At 39.3% G+C, this 18,963-nt stretch overlaps 1 pseudogene; it reads left to right on the top strand.

Moving 5' to 3' along the window:
• The first annotated feature begins 10,424 nt into the window (after positions 1-10,424).
• On the top strand, positions 10,425-11,814 carry LOC147370852 (3-oxoacyl-[acyl-carrier-protein] synthase, mitochondrial pseudogene; annotated as a pseudogene).
• Positions 11,815-18,963: the final 7,149 nt, after the last annotated feature.

Raw genomic sequence — 18,963 nt, 5'->3', positions numbered from 1 at the left:
GCAAATGCACAGTTCATGTTTATCCAGATAAAAGAAGAATCTGTATCTATAGGTTTAATATTACCTGGCAGTGAAGGTTCTCTCAAAATAGATGCTTATTTTAGAAAGCATAAATTCTTATTGGGTCTTCTACTCTCCTATGTAGCCCTACCACTTAGCACAATGGTGCCTGGACCTCTGCATCCATCTCCGTTGTAGAAATGCATGAAGATGTTGGGCCAGAGTCTTTGATGTTTTACATCTGCTCAAGGTACTTGCTCTTATAAAAGAATTCTATTATCAATGATTTTGTAAAGAAAAATGAAACTGTTGGGTCAGGAACTGTTTATCTAATTTATCTTTCATGATTATCTGGATATTTTAAAGGAAAGTGGGCCTAAAGGAAGAAGTAATGAGTATTTTGCTCTGAGCACAAGGCATATTTCATTCAAAATATACTTGGTTTTTAGCCAGGCTTTCCAGACTTACATTTATCTTTACTTAAATTCAAGTGTGTGACTGAAGCTAAAGGTCACTTTATTTACCAAAACCAAAATGTCAACAAATAAGCATTCTCTCTCCTACTTTTCTCAAATCAGCATGCAGGGGACAGGACACAATGCTCTAAGACCTTCTCCACAGAGATATTAAATGAAAGAATTAATCCATACAAAATATGTTAATTTCTGGTCTACTTACCCACAGGAACAGAAAGGATAATGTGTCAGGAATCAAAACCTGTGTTCTAAATAATCCAGAGCAGGAATCCATGGGAATAATTGTAATGATTCTGGAAGATCTGGCCTGAGAAGTAGAACACATTGGCTCCTAGGGCATCAGAGCTATTAAATGCCTGTATATCTGTAGACAAACTGTTCTGACCCTCTGGCCCTCACATTTAACTTCCTGAAAATTGATGATAAAACTTCTTTGAGAGCCATTCCTGTAAAATGAAACAGGACTCTGGAAATGGTGGGAATTAGATATACTACAAGAGCTAAAAGATATTATATACAGTTGAATTTTAACAATAATGATTATGACAGTGTGATCATGCGAACTCTAAGTGTGGACACTTTTTTTGCAATATAACTGATTTACAATGTTATGTTAGTTTAAGATGTACAACAAAGAGAATCAGTTATACATATGCATATATCCACTCTTTTTTTAAGATTCTTTTCCCATATAAGTTATTATAGAGTATCAAGTAGAGTTCCCTCTGCTATACAGTAGATCCTTATTAGTTATCTATTTTATATATAATAGTGAATGTGGACACTTATGGTGAAGCTTCTGTGTCCTTGCACACATGGGGACACGTCCATGAACTCTGCCATTCTGCAATCACTTTTTTGAAGCCCTATTATGTGCCATGCACTGTGATAAATGATGTACAAGGCAGTAGTAATAATCTATAACAACTGTTACAGAGGGAATCAATGTTTGAACTTGAGAAATCAATGGGAAGTTGTATTAGAATGTGAGCACTGTTGCGATATAAAGCCCAAGAATTTGGGGACCACCTAGGAGATACACTGAACTTAGACGTCCATGAGGAAAACATCCAGCTGAAGGGATAGACTATTTCAGGGATGGTTGCCTATGTTGTTAGAAGTTGAGGTTCAATTCTTAGAGAAAGACTGATAAGTAAGAGTTAAAGTGCAACTTCCATTTTCTTGGCTTTTAGGAGAAACAATAACTAAATTTTTTCTATATTGTGATACAGCATTCTTAAAAATTGTATATTCTGAAAAACTGTGCATAAAAAATGGGGCTTGTGAAAAAAATGGACTGATCACTCTAAAAGCTATTATAAACGGAATGCTCATAAAACACAACTATAATCCTAATAAAAATAGCAGCTTCCAGGTGGCACTAGTGGTAAAGAATCCACCTGCCAATGCAGGAGACATAAGAGACCTGGGCTTGACCCCTAAGTTGGGAAGATGCCTGGAGGAGGAAATGGCAACCCATTCTAGTGTTCTTAAAGCATCTGGCTGCAATGCAGGAGACCTGGGCTCAATCCCTGGGTCAGGAAGATCCCCTAGAGAAGGAAATGGCAACCCACTCCAGTATTCTTGCCTGGAAAATCCCATGGATAGAGGAGCCTGGTAGGCTACAATCCATGAGGTCACAAAGAGTCAGACGTGACTGAGAACCTTCACTTTCATTTTCTAGTATTCTTGCCTGGGAAATCCCATGGAAATCCCATAGCCTGATGGTCTACAGTCCATGGGCTAGCAAAGAGTTGGACACGACTGAGCATCTGGGCATGCAAAGATGTATTAAATCCTGCAGAAACAAAAACTGCTCTGGAAATGATAGGACTTTACCTTAAAAAGGTAAGAGACAAGTAGCTAAAGGGAACTTGTTAAAAAAAAAAAGTGCTGGGAAGACTGTGTCACAAGGACAAGGTTAAAATGCATATAAGTCAGGAAAATGTCCAAAACAGAATAGGTGGTCAATATGAGCCCTGGGAGGACAGTGGATGTGGCTGATGAACAGGACCATTTCCTCAACTGCTTGCTATGCTCAGCTGATAATTACCACAAAATTAGCTGGCTAGGAAGTATCCCTTTTGAACTAATGTGACTTCTCCATTATGCTAACATCAGCCCCTTATTTGTCAAGTGCATATGAGCTGACTCACCTTATAATGGGAGTTTTCCCATTGCTGCAGAAGAGATGAGATATTTATTAAAATATGTTGATGGATTCTGAGGAGTTCTGCCCTCGGGTACATTATCTTGCTTGCCATACTTCCTTGCACTTCATGTGAGATGAATAAATATGTATTCCATGAATGGCTCTAAAATCTAGTACTCCTTGGTGGTATTGTGCAGGAAAAGCTGGTCTCACTATGTCCACCTTTCCCAAGCTCCTGGTGTTTGGTACTTCAATCACTTGTCATCACTCACTCACTTCTTATTCCTTTATTAGGAAAAATGTATAATTTATTTAATTTTAAGGGAAGTTGGAGATCAACAAGTTGGAGATCAACTGCTACTTATTTATTGGCCACTGTATTATGCTTAAATAAGCTATTTAATCTTAAAGGCCAAACTGTTTTCTAAGTTTTATAAGTTTAACCAAAAAATGAAAAAAAAATAAAATAAACAATTGAAGTTCATGAGGATTGGGTACTTTGTCCAAAGACATACTCAGATAGAAGTTGTTGGAACTATTGTATAAATCTAGGTGTATCTTCCTCTCAACATTTTCACTCTCTTCCCCATCTCTTGGTAGTGCTAAATGATAGTAGTAGAAGGCTTGAAAGTGAAAGTGAAAGTGACTCAGTCCTGTCCGATCTTTGTGACCCCATGAACTATACAGTTCAGCTCAGTTCAGTCACTCAGTCCTGTCCGACTCTTTGCGATACCATAGACTGCAGCACGCCATGCCTCCCTGTCCATCACCAATTCCTGGAGTTTACTCAAACTCATGTCCATTGAGTCGGTGATGTCATCCAACCATCTCATCCTCTGTCATCCCTTTCTCCTCCTGCCTTCAATCTTTCCCAGCATCAGGGTCTTTTCCAGTGAGTCAGTTCTTCATACCAGGTGGCCAAAGTATTGGAGTTTCAGCTTCAACATCAGTCCTTCCAATGAACATTCAGGACTGATCTCCTTTAGGATGGACTGGTTGGATCTCACTGCAGTCCAAGGGACTCTAAAGAGTCTTCTCCAACACCACAGTATAAAAGCATCAATTCTTCGGCACTCAGCTTTCTCTATAGTTTAAGTCTCACATCCATACATGACTACTGGAAAAACCAAAGCTTTGACTAGATGTACCTTTGTTGGCAAAGTAATATCTCTGCTTTTTAATATGCTGTCTATGTTGGTCATAACTTTCCTTCCAAGGGGTAGATCAGATCAGATCTTATCAGTCACTCAGTCGTGTCCGACTCTTTGCGACCCCATGAATTGCAGCAGGCCAGGCCTCCCTGTCCATCACCAACTCCCGGAGTTCACTCAGACTCACGTCCATCAAGTCAGTGATGCCATCCAGCCATCTCATCCTCTATTGTCCCCTTTTCCGCCTGCCCCCGATCCCTCCCAGCATCAGAGTCTTTTCCAGTGAGTCAAGCCTTCGCATGAGGTGGCCAAAGTACTGGAGTTTCAGCATTAGCATCATTCCTTCCAAAGAAATCCAAGGGGTAAGCATCTTATAATTTTATGGCTGCAATCACCATCTGCAGTGATTTTGGAGCCCAAGAAAATAGAGTGTGTCACTGTTTCCACTGTTTCTCCGTCTATTTCCCATGAAGTGGTGGGACCAGATGCCATGATCTTAGTTTCCTGAATGTTGAGCTTTAAGCCAACTTTTTCACTCTCCTCTTTCACTTTCATCAAAAGGCTCTTTAGTTCTTCACTTTCTGCCATAAGCGTGGTGTCATCTGCCTATCTCAGGTTATTGATATTTCTCCCAGCAATCTTGATTCCAGCTTGTGCTTCATCCAGCCCAGTATTTCTCATGATGTACTCTGCATACAAGTTAGATAAGCAGGGTGACAATATACAGCCTTGATGTACTCCTTTTCCTATTTGGAACCAGTCTGTTGTTCCATGTCCAGTTCTAACTGTTGCTTCCTGACCTGCATACAGATTTCTCAAGAAGCAGGTCAGGTGGTCTGGTATTCCCATCTCTTGAAGAAATTTCTACAGTTTGTTGTGATCCACACAGTCAAAGGCTTTGGCATAGTCAATAAAGCAGAAATAGATGTTTTTCTGGAACTCTCTTGCTTTTTCCATGATCCAGCGGATGTTGGCAATTTGATCTCTGGTTCCTCTGCCTTTTCTAAACCCAGCTTGAAGATCTGGAAGTTCACGATTCACGTATTGTTGAAGCCTGGCTTGGAGAATTTGAGCATTACTTTGCTAGCATGTGAGATGAGTGCAATTGTGCGGTAGTTACAGTCCATGGACTTCTCCAAGCCAGAATACTGGAGTGGGTAGTCTTTCCCTTCTCTAGGGGATCTTCTCAACCCAGGGATCAAACCCAGGTCTCCCACATTACAGGCAGATTCTTTTCCAGCTGAGCCACAAGGGAAGCTCAAGAATACTGCAGTGGGTAACCTACCCCTTCTCCAGCAGATCTTCCAGACCCAGGAGTCGAACCGGGGTCCTCTGCATCACAGGTGGTTTCTTTACTGAGCTATCAGGAAGGCTTATTCATGTCTATGTAATGTGTTTTCTTACAGAAATCAAAATCTTCACCTTAAGTGGCAAAGATTTGCATTAAAATGTTATTAATCTTCTCTGATTAGATAAAAAAGGAATGTTGTTCTTTCTTAAATTTCACATATATAGTTCCACTTAAAACAATCTGAGAGATAGATGTCTAGAGCCTTCAGTTTAATTGTACTCTACTGCTATTAATTCTTGATCCAGCTCCTAAAGAGAGCTGGAAAAACTTCTTATATTAATAGAAATAGACATGGTTGATCTCAGTTTTTAAGAGCTTTAAGAAATATTGAAGTGTTTTTGGATTTCTGTCTAGTCATATATATTTTTATAAACACCCTAGAATTTTGATAATATTTTTTTTCAGACACTGGAAATATAATTGAAAGGATCAATTCATTGTTTAGTACAGTATGTGTCTTAACTCATAAAGAGTCCAAATAAAATGACCTCAGTTTTCTTGCCCAAAGAAAGAAAAGAAATTTGCTCCACAGTTGGGTTCTGATTCCAAGTTATGTCAAACTTGTTGACAAAATAATTTTCTTCTTATCTATTGTGTGTAAATTCTGATCTTACTTCCCTAATAATTCCCTTATTTTCTTGTAGCCATAATTGATTTTGCTTTCAGTTCAGTAATTCATTCAACTGTTCTGTGTACTGGGAATATGTTGGTAGAAACAAAACATAACAAAACCAGGTTTATGTTTTCTTGCATCATATATTCTGGTGGGGGAAAAGTTTTAGGAGAATTTATAAGCAATAAATAGTTAATTTCAGATTTGTTTTATAAAACTGATAATTGGTTTTATTCAGTGGGATAGTTCAAATCCATCACTATATAATCAAAAAATACATTTTTCTTTTCTACATAATAGAATTTCTTTTCTACATATTAGCAATTTAACGTATTTTTAAAATATTATACAAGTTCAGGGACTGTATTTATCTGATTAGCCCTTACTAGGACTCTTGTCTTATAGAGAACAGGGGCCTCAAGAAATGAGACACACTTTCTATAGGGTATAAAAAGTACAAGGGCTTCCCAGGCGGCACTAGTGGTAAAGAACCTGTCTGCCAATGCAGGAGACGTAAGAGATGTGGGTTCAGTCCCTGGGTTGAGAGGATCCCTGGAGGAGGGCATAGCAACCCACGCCAGTATTCTTGGCTGGAGGCTACAGTTCATAGGGTCGTGAAAAATCAGACACATCTGAAGCGACTTAGCACACACTCACACACAGAAGTTACAAAGTATCAGGTGAAATGCTAGAGTCCCTGGCATGGTGCTAGGAGTGAACAACTTCCTCTAGCCATGTGGGTGGGCACTATGACAAGGAGATTGTCTTGGAGTATCTCTGGTTAATTGCACTTTACAAAAATGACCATAGCGATATATTGGGTGTTACAAAATTTTTCAGAATCTTGATACTCTTCTAAGCAAAAGGTGAATTCTGAATGTTGTCCCTTTAAAAAAGGAATCATATGTGGTGACATGTTTTGTGTGGTAGAAGTGACACTTCAGGGATTTCATGGCTATCAGAAGTGATAACAGCTTTTAGCTGCTTCTCCTTCTCTTTGGGGATCTGAAACTTGAGATACATGAACTGATGTATAGGTGTCCATCTGGTGTGAAGTTTCCGTATTTAAGAAGCCACATGGCAATAGATAAAGATGTCCAAGTAACCCTTAAATTTCATTACCTAATCATTCGAGTCTTAGTGTCAATCTCTAGAAACGTAAATGAACAAACCAACCTCAGCCTTCTGGCTGACCTAGCTCATGCCGTGTAGAACAGAGATGAGCTATCTCCACAGAGTCTTGCCTAAATTACAGATAAGTGAGCAAACAAAATGCCATTGTTTCAAACTACTCAGATTTGTGGTGGTTAATTATGCAGTGCTGCAACTGAAACACTTACATATGTATAAACCAAGAGATAGTACCATGGACATGTTACAGAAACTTAATGTGTCCTACCTAACTCAGAGGGACACTTGAGAGACTTGCCCTGACTATTGAATGTGTTGACTCTTAAATACACAAAAAATGCACCTCAAACTGAGATTTCTAGAACCCTTTTTTGTTCCACTGAATAGCTGTCTTTCATAATAGAAAAGTCAGAAGTAGGAAATGCATATTTGCTTTTAAATCATTGTCTTTGTGGCATTTTCTGGGTAAAGTTCAAGCAAAACACTAACTGGTATTTTTTAAAGAGTTTTGCTCTATACATTATAAACTGATTAAAAGTAAAAAAGGGAAGTGAATATGGAAAATTGAAGTATTTGGCTCTAATTTTTGCCCTGCTTTAACCCATATTCTCTGTCATATAACTTTACAGTGCCAGCCCATTATGGACAAGCTCTACCTCATCTCTTGAATCTGAACTTGGCCTTATGACTCATGATCAGTGGATGTTAGTTAGTAGACTTGAAGCCATGAAAAGGCTTATAAACACCTTTATATAATCTACTTGTGCATTTGTGTCTCTGTTATTTCCATTAAAACATGTCTGAGGTTACATATAGGAGGTTGCAGTCACATGCAGTAGAGCTAAAAATACCAGTAGCCTAGTCTCCCAAGAAAGGACCATCTAAATCAACTGACAGCCAGCCAATCCAGACGTAGAACTGAGGCAGGCAGAGATTGAAAACAACACCCAGCCAAGGTCAATATAAATCTCTTTCTCTTAGACTCATGAGATTATTAAAAGCATATTGTTGAAGCTTGTCGAGTTTCTGCATGGTTATTATGCAGCACTGACATGGTGAATATAGCTTGTATTTAATTTCAACAAATGACTTTAACATTACAATGGGGAAGAAAGTTACACATGTGTAAGAATGGAATTTTTACTTGACTAATAATTTGACGATGCCTTTTTGGTGTCTATATTTGTAGCTCAGATACCTTAAAATGTCTTGTAGTGTCATAAGAAGTACAAGGGTGTCTGAGAAAGAATAATTAACTCAGGATTGCAATGTGCAAAAGATCACAGGAAAAGATGAAATGAAACAGAATATCAAGTAATGGGAGCAACCACTAAAAAAACTAAAAAGAGAGGTATAACTGATATGCTAAGAAAAGAGAGAAAGTGGAATCATATAAAATTATCAGTTAAAACCAAACAAGGTGATTGTGCCGAGGATTGCTGCTGCACGGGCCCCAGAAGCAAGGGGCAGGGACCGGGTGCCCACTGCTGTTGTCTGTCCACCCTCCAGTGCCCAGTTCGATTGGGGTTAGGTAGGGAGAGGCTCATGGAGGACCTGCGCCTGGTCTTTTCCTTTTGTCCTTGGGTGTCAGGCGAGATGCAGAGTTGACCACCTACACTGACCTTCACTGTCCCAGAAACTCTGATTATCTCCAAGGTGAAGATCAAGAGAGTCCATTCACATCAACCTCAAAGAATAGGACCTGAAATGTGTTATGTGCCAATGATACCAGAAATATTATTTATAGTTAGGCTTTGGTAGTCCTGAGAAAGGATGCTTTCTGCCGTCTGTATTGGGCTGGGAGTTCCTGTATATATTTCATTATAAAGTTCTGTTGGGGTGAATCAAATGAATCACCATTTCACTTCATTGTCTTGGAATGTCTGAGAAGACTTAGTGTCTAAAAACAGTTGAGTGCAAACAGGTCGTTTGATGATCAGTTGAGTTCAGTTCAGTCTCTTTGCGACCCCATGAATCGCAGCACGCCAGGCCTCCCTGTCCATCACCAACTCTCGGAGTTCACCCAGACTCACATCCATCGAGTCAGTGATGACATCCAGCCATCTCATCCTCTATTGTCCCCTTCTCCTCCTGTCCCCAATCCCTCCCAGCATCAGAGTCTTTCCCAATGAGTCAACTCTTCGCATGAGGTGGCCAAAGTACTGGACTTTCAACTTCAGCATCATTCCTTCCAAAGAAATCCCAGGGCTGATCTCCTTCAGAATGGACTGGTTGGATCTCCTTGCAGTCCAAGGGACTCTCAAGAGTCTTCTCCAATACCACAGCTCAAAGGCATCAATTCTTCGGTGCTGAGCCTTCTTCACTGTCCAACTCTCACATCCATACATGACCACAAGAAAAACCATAGCCTTGACTAGACGGACCTTTGTTGGCAAAGTAATGTCTCTGCTTTTGAATATGCTATCTAGGTTGGTCATAACTTTCCTTCCAAGGAGTAAGTGTCTTTTAATTTCATGGCTGCAGTCACCATCTGCAGTGACTTTGGAGCCCAGAAAAATAAAGTCTGACACTGTTTCCACTGTTTCCCCATCTATTTCCCATGAAGTGATGGGACCAGATGCCATGATCTTCGTTTTCTGAATGTTGAGCTTTAAGCCAACTTTTTCACTCTCCTCTTTCACTTTCATCAAGAGGCTTTTGAGTTCCTCTTCACTTTCTGCCATAAGGGTGGTGTCATCTGCATATCTGAGGTTATTGATATTTCTCCCGGCAATCTTGATTCCAGCTTGTGTTTCTTCCAGTCCAGCGTTTCTCATGATGTACTCTGCATATAAGTTAAATAAACAGGATGACGATATACAGTCTTGACGAACTCCTTTTCCTATTTGGAACCAGTCTGTTGTTCCATGTCCAGTTCTAACTGTTGCTTCCTGACCTGCATACAAATTTCTCAAGAGGCAGATTAGGTGGTCTGGTATTCCCATCTCTTTCAGAATTTTCCACAGTTTATTGTGATCCACACAGTTAAAGGCTTTGGCATAGTCAATAAAGCAGAAATAGATGTTTTTCTGGAACTCTCTTGCTTTTTCCATGATCCAGCGGATGTTGGCAATTTGATCTCTGGTTCCTCTGCCTTTTCTCAAACCAGCTTGAACATCAGGAAGTTCACGGTTCACATATTGCTGAAGCCTGGCTTGGAGAATTTTGAGCATTACTTTACTAGCGTGTGAGATGAGTGCAATAAGTATTAATTAAAATCAGATAATGTTATTTTGGGCTTCCCAGGTGGCACAATGGTAAAGAATCTGCCTACCAATGCAGGAGACGCAGGACACATGAGTTCAATCCCTGAATCAAGAAGATCCCCTGAAGTAGGAAAGGGCAACCCACTCCAATATTCTTGCCTGGGAAATCCCATGAACAGAGCCCTCCAGGCTCCTCTGTCCATGGGGTCATAAAGAGTCAAACATGACTGAACGACTGAACAGCAGCATTGTTTCTTAAACCTTTAAGCTATTTAAACAACAGTGAATACCTGCTGGATATGCTGTGGTCTGTTATAGGAATATTTGTGATTCTCTGAATCTCAACCATGCTGTCAAAAGGCTTACAGAATTTCCTAAAAATAACAAACTCTCATTTAATATATACAAGAGTATTCCAAGGATTAATAAGTCAAAGGAAGTTTTTAGGAACTATACCAGTACTTTGATTACCTAGGCAAGTTGTCATTATAGGCATAGCTTAATGACACCTCTTTGAGTTTGAACTCAGCTGGTATGGGATCATCTGTCCAGGGAGAGAGTGGAACCCTTTCAGTGGTCGGTGAAGAGTATCAACATCCCTTGCAGTGGTGTGCTTATGTGCCAAGAGGTTGCAATGAAAATCAATTCAATGAAAAAAGCTTTGTGCCCAAATCAGATGTCAAGTCCATGTCTTCTCCCACCACTATGGCCATTGGGGCTACAGAGTCAGCCTTGAAAGATTCTAATTGGCATCTTCAGTCAGAAGCTGATCGTGTGTTGAAATTGGCATGGGAATGGTTCCTCTTGGAGTTATTTCTGAAAGTGCTTTGATGTTTCAAACAAAAGGTTACAATAAAGTTAGCCCATTCTTTGTCCCTCAGATTCTGATCAATATGGCAGCAGGCTAGGTCATCATTCAATATAAAGTCAAATGCCCCAATCAAGCATTACCCACAGCCTATACCACAGAAATTTATGTAGTGAGAGACTCTTAGATTTATAACACATGACTCTATTGATGTGATGGTGACTGGAGGTACAGATTCTTGCATCAGCTGTTTATCACTTTCTAGATTTTCCAGAGTCTGGGCTCTGATCCTAAGTCAGCATGTCGACCATTTCATTCAGAGGTGGTTTTGTAATGGGAGGAGGTGCACTGTGCTGGTGGTAAAAGAAACGAGCAAGCTGTACAAAGAAGGGACTGGATTTATGCAGACATTTTGAGCCATGGACTCTCAGGTGATGCTGGTCACATGACTGCCCCCAATCCTGGAGGAGAAGGTGCTTTAAGGTATATGGCTGCTGCTGTAAAAGATGCAGGTGTATAACCTGAAGAGATATCCTGTATCAACATGTATGATACTTCCACACTGTTGGGAGACACTGCCAGAAACAAAGCTGTCAAACATCTTTTCAAAGGCCATGCATACTCCCTTGCCATTTCCTCCACCAACAGAGCCATGGGACACCTGCTAGGGGCTGCTGGGGATATTGAGGAAGATTGCCACCCTGGCTTGCTGTTACATGAAACTGCCATCTACTTTAAACCTGGACTGTACAGAATCACAATTTGGTCTCAATTATGTTCCATTCAAGGCATGCACAATCCCCATTATCTACATCCTGCGCCAGAGTGGTACATTTGGTACAACTGATGAACCCACAATGACATATTGTTATCATACAAAATCCATAGTTTACATTAGGTTTCACTCTATGTTGTGTACTCTATGAGTTTGGACAAATGTATAATGAAATGTATTCACTATGATAAAATCATACAAAGTACTTTTACCATCCTAAAAATTCTCTGTGCTCTGCCTGTTCTGCCCTTCCTTCACTTTAACCCCAGGTGACCAGTGCTCTTTTTTTTTTTTTTTTTACTGTTTCTATAGTTTTGTTTTTTACAGATATCATCTAGTTGGAATCATATAGTATGTAGACTTTCAGATTGCATACTTGCATTTAGTAATTTGCATTTAAGATTCCTCTGTGTCTTTTTATGGACAGATCTTTTTTTTCTTTTAGATACTGAATAACATTTCATTTTATGTGATGTACCACAGTGTATTCATGTTTCTACAGAAGAACGTTTAAAGTAGATCCAAGATTTTGTAATTATGAATAAGGCTGCTATAAAACATCCATATACAGTTTTTTGATGGAGGTAATGTATAGTTCACAAAATACCAATGACTGCTATTAAATTATATGATAAGAGTATGCTTAGTTTTGAAAGAGACTACTAAATTGTGTTCCAAAGTGGCTGTATCATTTTGCATTTTGTCAAGAACAATAAATGAGAAATTATTCTCATTTAATTACCAGCAATAAATGAGAATTTTTATTGCTCCATATCCTCACCAGCATTTGGTGTTCTCAGTGTTTTGTATTTTGGCCACTCTAGGAGTGGCCACATAGGAGTTTCTCATTGTTTTTTAATTTGCAAGCAGTGTTGGAGAAGACTCTTGAGAGTCCCTTGGACTGCAAGGAGATCCAACCAGTCCATCTAAAGGAGATCAGCCCTGGGTGTTCTTTGGAAGGAATGATGCTAATGCTGAAACTCCAGTACTTTGGCCACCTCATGCGAAGAGTTGACTCATTGGAAAAGACTCTGATGCTGGGAGGGATTGGGGTCAGGAGGAAAAGGGGACGACAGAGGATGAGATGGCTGGATGGCATCACTGACTCGATGGACGTGAGTCTGAGTGAACTCCGGGAGTTGGTGATGGACAGGGAAGTCTGGCGTGCTGGGATTCTTGGGGTCACAAAGAGTCAGACATGACTGAGAGACTGAACTGAACTGAACTGAATGACATATGATGTTGAGCATCTTTTCATATTTCTATTTACCAAAGGTATGATTTCTTTGGGAGGTGTCTGATCAGGTATTTGTCTATTTTTAAATCAGTTTTTTTGGGGGGGGGGTGGTTATACATTCTTTATATATTTTGGATAACAGTTCTTTATGTTTTCACAAAAATTTTTTTCCCTATCTGTGGCTAGTCTTCTCATTTTCTTGACATTATCTTTCTCAGAGCAAAAGTTTTTAACTTTAATGAAATCCAGCTTATCAATTGTTTCTTTCATAAATTGTGCCTTTGGTGTTGTGATTTCATTTTTTAGCAAGTGTTTCTCAGCCCAGAATTAAGTGGAAAGTTGAAGCAATATGGTTTAGATTCTTGTTATAAAATTGCTTTTTGTGTGGGAAAATGAGAACTAAAGAGGTTTCAAAGGAAATAAAAATTATAATAAACATTTATTTAGTATGTGCAAAGTTTCTGGAAAACACCTAAAACCTTTGCATTTAATATTTGATTTAATCCACACCCCACTTATATATTCATGGTCTTATAATGTAACAATCACTTTACAAATTAGAAATGTGAAACTAAGAGAGATTCATTGCATTCCCAAGGACAGGTAGCTAGCTACTGTTAGAACCAAGATTTAAACACAGAAAGATCCAGGACAGGATTCTGCAACACCATCATATTTATTCACTTCACTAATTCAAGAATGCTTCTGGAGAGCAGTGTGCAAGTGCTCAAGCTCACAAGGGGATTTGGTTATAAATGCAAGAAAGGGTTTCAGTGGTTTGAGAAAATGAAGCAAATTTCTTTTTCAGTATTTTTAAAGCCAAGTTCCTTGGCACCTCTCTCCTTTCGTACCTTTTTATCATTTTATTATTAAGAGCCTTGGGTAATCATTAATTATGCACCATCAATTATGCTTACATTAACGTTTCAAATAGATACAATATCTGATTGATTTGACTAAAATAACCCCTTGTTTAGTTGTCAGCTTGCATAAATTCACATGCAATGTGTTGCACAGTGATTCATTAGGAGTTGAAAACAGCAGCAACAACCTGAAGAACAGGAGGCGCAGACTCAAAAATAATTGTCATTTTCATCTGGAAAGGAATTCCATTAAAACTGATTTTCCTTTGTCTAAAATTGTGATGAGGAGTTTGAGAATTTATGCTACCATAGACTTCATAGGGCACTACTACCAGGGAACACAAAACCAGGACCACCGGCAAAACATCTGTCCTCCAAGTAATTAAAACTCGCCCCTATGTTGGGCCAAGGCTTTGATGGCAGGGTGATGGGTTCCCATGCTGGTGCTCTCATTACAGGGCTGACTGAATTTGACCCATAAGGCCAGGGAGTTCAATGAGCCACTTTCCCTTACTGACTGGAAGTGAGATTTCTGTTGAAGATGAATGAGGTGAATGGACAAATTTACTCTGTTTCTCTTTGTTTCTTTGATGATAACAATTTCACTATATATACTACTAATGTATGCCTACTATATATTAGGCATACATTAGGAATCATAGACAATTTACACACATTGAATATTCACAATAATCTTAAGAAGTTTATTATAGTGACATATTTCCATAGGTACAAATTTGACAAGTGCCAAAGCACTAGAATCTCTGACAAGATCCTAAGTCTAATGGACGCAGATCTCTCCTATATTATCTCCCAGAACCTATGTGAAACTATTTAACCAGGACCTAGAAGAACCTAGAGGTACTGTTATTCATGTATGGGACAGATAAGTTTTAAAAGTATTTTAATATAATGTTTCCCATTTCTAATGGGGCTGCATTACTTAAGCCACTACTGGTCCAGAGACATTTTCAAACAAAGCGTGGTTACACAATATATTTTCTGGAACTTTTTTCCTGTTATACTTGAATACTATTTGATATTTTTATTCTACATTTCTAAAGATCATCAAAGCTATGGTGAATAACATAGTCTCCATGCCATTTTTGGAATATAAGTAACATTTTCATTCCCATTTTACAGATGTGAAAATTCAGAAATTTACTTGCCCATAGTTGTAAAATTAGTAATTAAACGACTTGACCTCTAGCTTCAAGTCTATTCTTTTCTCTCTACATGTTAGCAACTTTATTATTCGTATGTTTATTCCTCTGTATCTCTGATTTTTTATTCCTCTATATCTCAATATGCCAGCAAATTTGGAAAACTCAGCAGTGGCCACAGGACTGGAAAAGGTCAGTCTTCATTCCAATCCCAAAGAAAGGCAATGCCAAAGAATGCTCAAACTACCGCACAATTGCACTCATCTCACACTCTAGTAGTAATGCTCAAAATTCTTCAAACCAGGCTTCAGCAATATATGAACCGTGAACTTCCTGATTTTCAAGCTGGTTTGAGAAAAGGCAGAGGAACCAGAGATCAAATTGCCAACATCCACTGGATCATGGAAAAAGCAAGAGAGTTCCAGAAAAACATCTGTTTCTGCTTTATTGACTATGCCAAAGCCTTTGACTGTGTGGATCACAATAAACTGTGGAAAATTCTGAAAGAGATGGGAATACCAGACCACCTGATCTGCTTCTTGAGAAATTTGTATGCAGGTCAGGAAGCAACAGTTAGAACTGGACATGGAACAACAGACTGGTTCCAAATAGGAAAAGGAGTTCGTCAAGGCTGTATATTGTTGTCCTGTTTATTTAACTTATATGCAGAGTACATCATGAGAAAGGCTGGACTGGAAGAAGCACAAGCTGGAATCAAGATTGCCGGGAGAAATATCAATAACCTCAGATATGCAGATGACACCACCCTTATGGCAGAAAGTGAAGAGGAACTCAAAAGCCTCTTGATGAAAGTGAAAGTGGAGAGTGAAAAAGTTGGCTTAAAGTTCAACATTCAGAAAATGAAGATCATGGCATCTGGTCCCATCACTTCATGGGAAATAGGTGGGGAAACAGTGTCAGACTTTATTTTTCTGGGCTCCAAAATCACTGCAGATGGTGACTGCAGCCATGAAATTAAAAGACACTTACTCCTTGGAAGAAAAGTTATGACCAACCTAGATAGCATATTCAAAAGCAGAGACATTACTTTGCCAACAAAGTTCCGTCTAGTCAAGGCTATGGTTTTTCCTGTGGTCATGTATGGATGTGAGAATTGGACTGTGAAGAAGGCTGAGCACCGAAGAATTGATGCTTTTGAACTGTGGTGTTGGAGAAGACTCTTGAGAGTCCCTTGGACTGCAAGGAGATCCAACCAGTCCATTCTGAAGGAGATCAGCCCTGGGATTTCTTTGGAAGGAATGATACTAAAGCTGAAACTCCAGTACTTTGGCCACCTCATGGGAAGAGTTGACTCATTGGAAAAGACTCTGATGCTGGGAGGGATTGGGGGCAGGAGGAGAAGGGGACAATAGAGGATGAGATGGCTGGATGGCATCACTGACTCGATGGATATGAGTCTGAGTGAACTCTGGGAGTTGGTGATGGACAGGGAGGCCTGGCATGCTGCTATACATGGGGTCACAAAGAGTCAGACATGACTGAGGGACTGATCTGATCTGATCTCTGATTTCAGGTGATCAATGTACTCACAATGGCCCCTTACTTTCCAGAATATTTATACAAGAACACTTACAGAATGCAGTGAGTGTCACAAATTAAGATACTTCTCTATGAAGTCCCTTACCCTATTAGAACATATGGTCCCTGAGTCCCACACTATTAAGATCCAGAAAAGTAATTATTGTTTATTTTTCTTTCTTCTCTACTCTAGAGATCAAGTGCTGAATGCTGGAAAACCTCTGGCTTCTAGTCTCATTCATCAACTATTATCTGGCCAAGCATCTTTTGCTGGCCATTTTCACTTTATGTCAGACTAATTTCCCAACATACACCAATGATCACAATAACTTAAAAGTTAATAAAAGTCCACTAAATGTAGGTCCTCAGTATGTTTGAGGGAATAACAGTATGCATTAAAAAAGAACAAGAAGTAGTAACAAAACAAAATAAATGGATATGTATCAAGTACCGATGGGTATAAAAAGTGACCAAGAGGAAATTTGGGAAAGAAAATATATGCAATCATTAAAATAAAGGTAGCCTCAACAGCTGGAATAACAATTAGCTTAAGCATAATTACAGAGAATATTAGTATATTTGTAAACTGGAAAAAATACTAAAGCACTTATTAAAAAAGAAAAACCTATATAAATGGAAAAATTTTTTAAATGAAGAAATTAACAAAATATTAAAAGGAAACAAACACAACAGAAGTTCAATGGTGTATCTTTAAACTCTTCCTTTGATGCTATTAGTTGGGGAACAGATGTGTTCAATCATCTATGTTGATAAGAGAAAAAGAAAATAATAGACTGTGAATCTATTTTTTTTTTTTTTTTTTTTTAGCCACACAGGAGCAAGGCATGCAAGATCTCATTTCCCTTATCAGGGATTAAACTTGTTTCCCCTTCAGTAGAAGCACAATTCTTAACCATTAGACTGCCAGGAAAGCTCCTAGATGGAGAATCTTAATAAAAAGCAAAAGTTTGGAGTCAGTTGGAGCCTCTTTTTTTAGTACATCCTTCTCTCTTATCTTTTGGAAATATAGACAAGTCAATATGCTACTTCAATGTTTTGTAGCCTTTATTTGATTATTAAAATCTCTTTACGCGGAACTGCTAATTTCAAACACAAGGCTGGGGATTAAACCACAGAATTTTCCCCATTCTTGATGATACCATAGTGGTTTCAGAAATAGACATCCTCTTCTTTGCTGGCTTTTTGAGGCATGACTATCATAGCAATATGAAAATGAGGCTCTGGTTGATGAGATTTTTCTAATACAAAGAAAGTGGAAAGGATGTGAGTTAAATAACAAAACCTCACTAGCTGAGGTGTTTGTTTTGAGAAATGAAATACTTTTCTTTGTCCAGGATGAGTACTCATATGCAGTGTGAGACAACTGTCAGTTCAGTTCAGTTTAGTTCAGTCGCTCAGTTGTGTCTGACTCTTTCCGACTCCATGGACTGCAGTACATGGGGCTTCCCTGTCCATCACCAACCCCCAGAGTTTACTCAAATTCATGTCCATTGAGTTGGTGATGCTATCGAGCCATCTCATCCTCTGTTGTCCCCTTCTCCTCCCACCCTCAATCTTTCCCAGCATCAGGGTCTTTTCAAATGAGTCAGTTCTTCACATCAGGTGGCCAAAGTATTGGAGTTTCAGCTTCAACAACAGTGCTTCCAATGAAAATTCAGGACTGCTTTCCTTTAGGATGGGTTGGTTGGATCCCCTAGCAGTCCAAGGGATTCTCAAGAGTCTTCTCCAATACCACAGTTCAAAGGCATCAATTCTTTGGTTTTCAGTTTTCTTTACAGTTCAACTCTCACATCCATATATGACTACTGGCAACTGGGAGACAACTGTACCATTGCTAATATAGAGATTCATCAACTGTGAAGTAATCTTTCTTGGCGAGTGGCAGGCACGCAGCGCTGGAGCGGTGAATGGCAGAGAGGAGATACCCCACGTCCAAGGTCAGGAGCAATGGCCGTCAGGAGATACCCCACGTCCAAGGTAAGAGAAACCCCAGTAAGACAGTAGGCACTGAGAGAAGGCATCAGAGGGCATACAGACTGAAGCCACAATCGTAGAAAACTAGCCAATCTGATCACACGGATCACAGCACTCTCTAACTCGATGAAACTAAGCCATGCCATGTAAGGTTACTCAGGACTCCAAATAGGTCATGGTTGACAGTTCTGACAAAATGTGGTCCACTGGAGAAGGAATGGCAAGCCACTTCAGTATTCTTGCCTTGAGAACCCTATGAACAGTATGAAAAGGCAAAAATAGGGCACTGATAGATGAACTCCCGAGGTCGGTAGGTGCCTGATATGCTATTGGAAATCAGTGGAGAAATAACTCCAGAAAGAATGAAGAGACAGAGCCAAAGCAAAAACAACACCCAGGTGTGGATGTGACTGATGATAGAAGCAAGGTTCAATGCTGTAAAGAGCAATACTGCATAGGAACCTGGAATGTTCAGTCCATGAATCAAGGAAAATTGGAAATGG

The sequence above is a fragment of the Bos grunniens genome, chromosome 6, assembly GCF_055505025.1.
Source record: "Bos grunniens cultivar Pamir isolate PY7600 chromosome 6, Bosgru_T2T1.0, whole genome shotgun sequence".
Classification (NCBI taxonomy): domain Eukaryota; kingdom Metazoa; phylum Chordata; class Mammalia; order Artiodactyla; family Bovidae; genus Bos; species Bos grunniens.
Note: the sequence above shows the minus strand (reverse complement) of the source record. Positions and strands in the feature narration are given on the sequence as shown.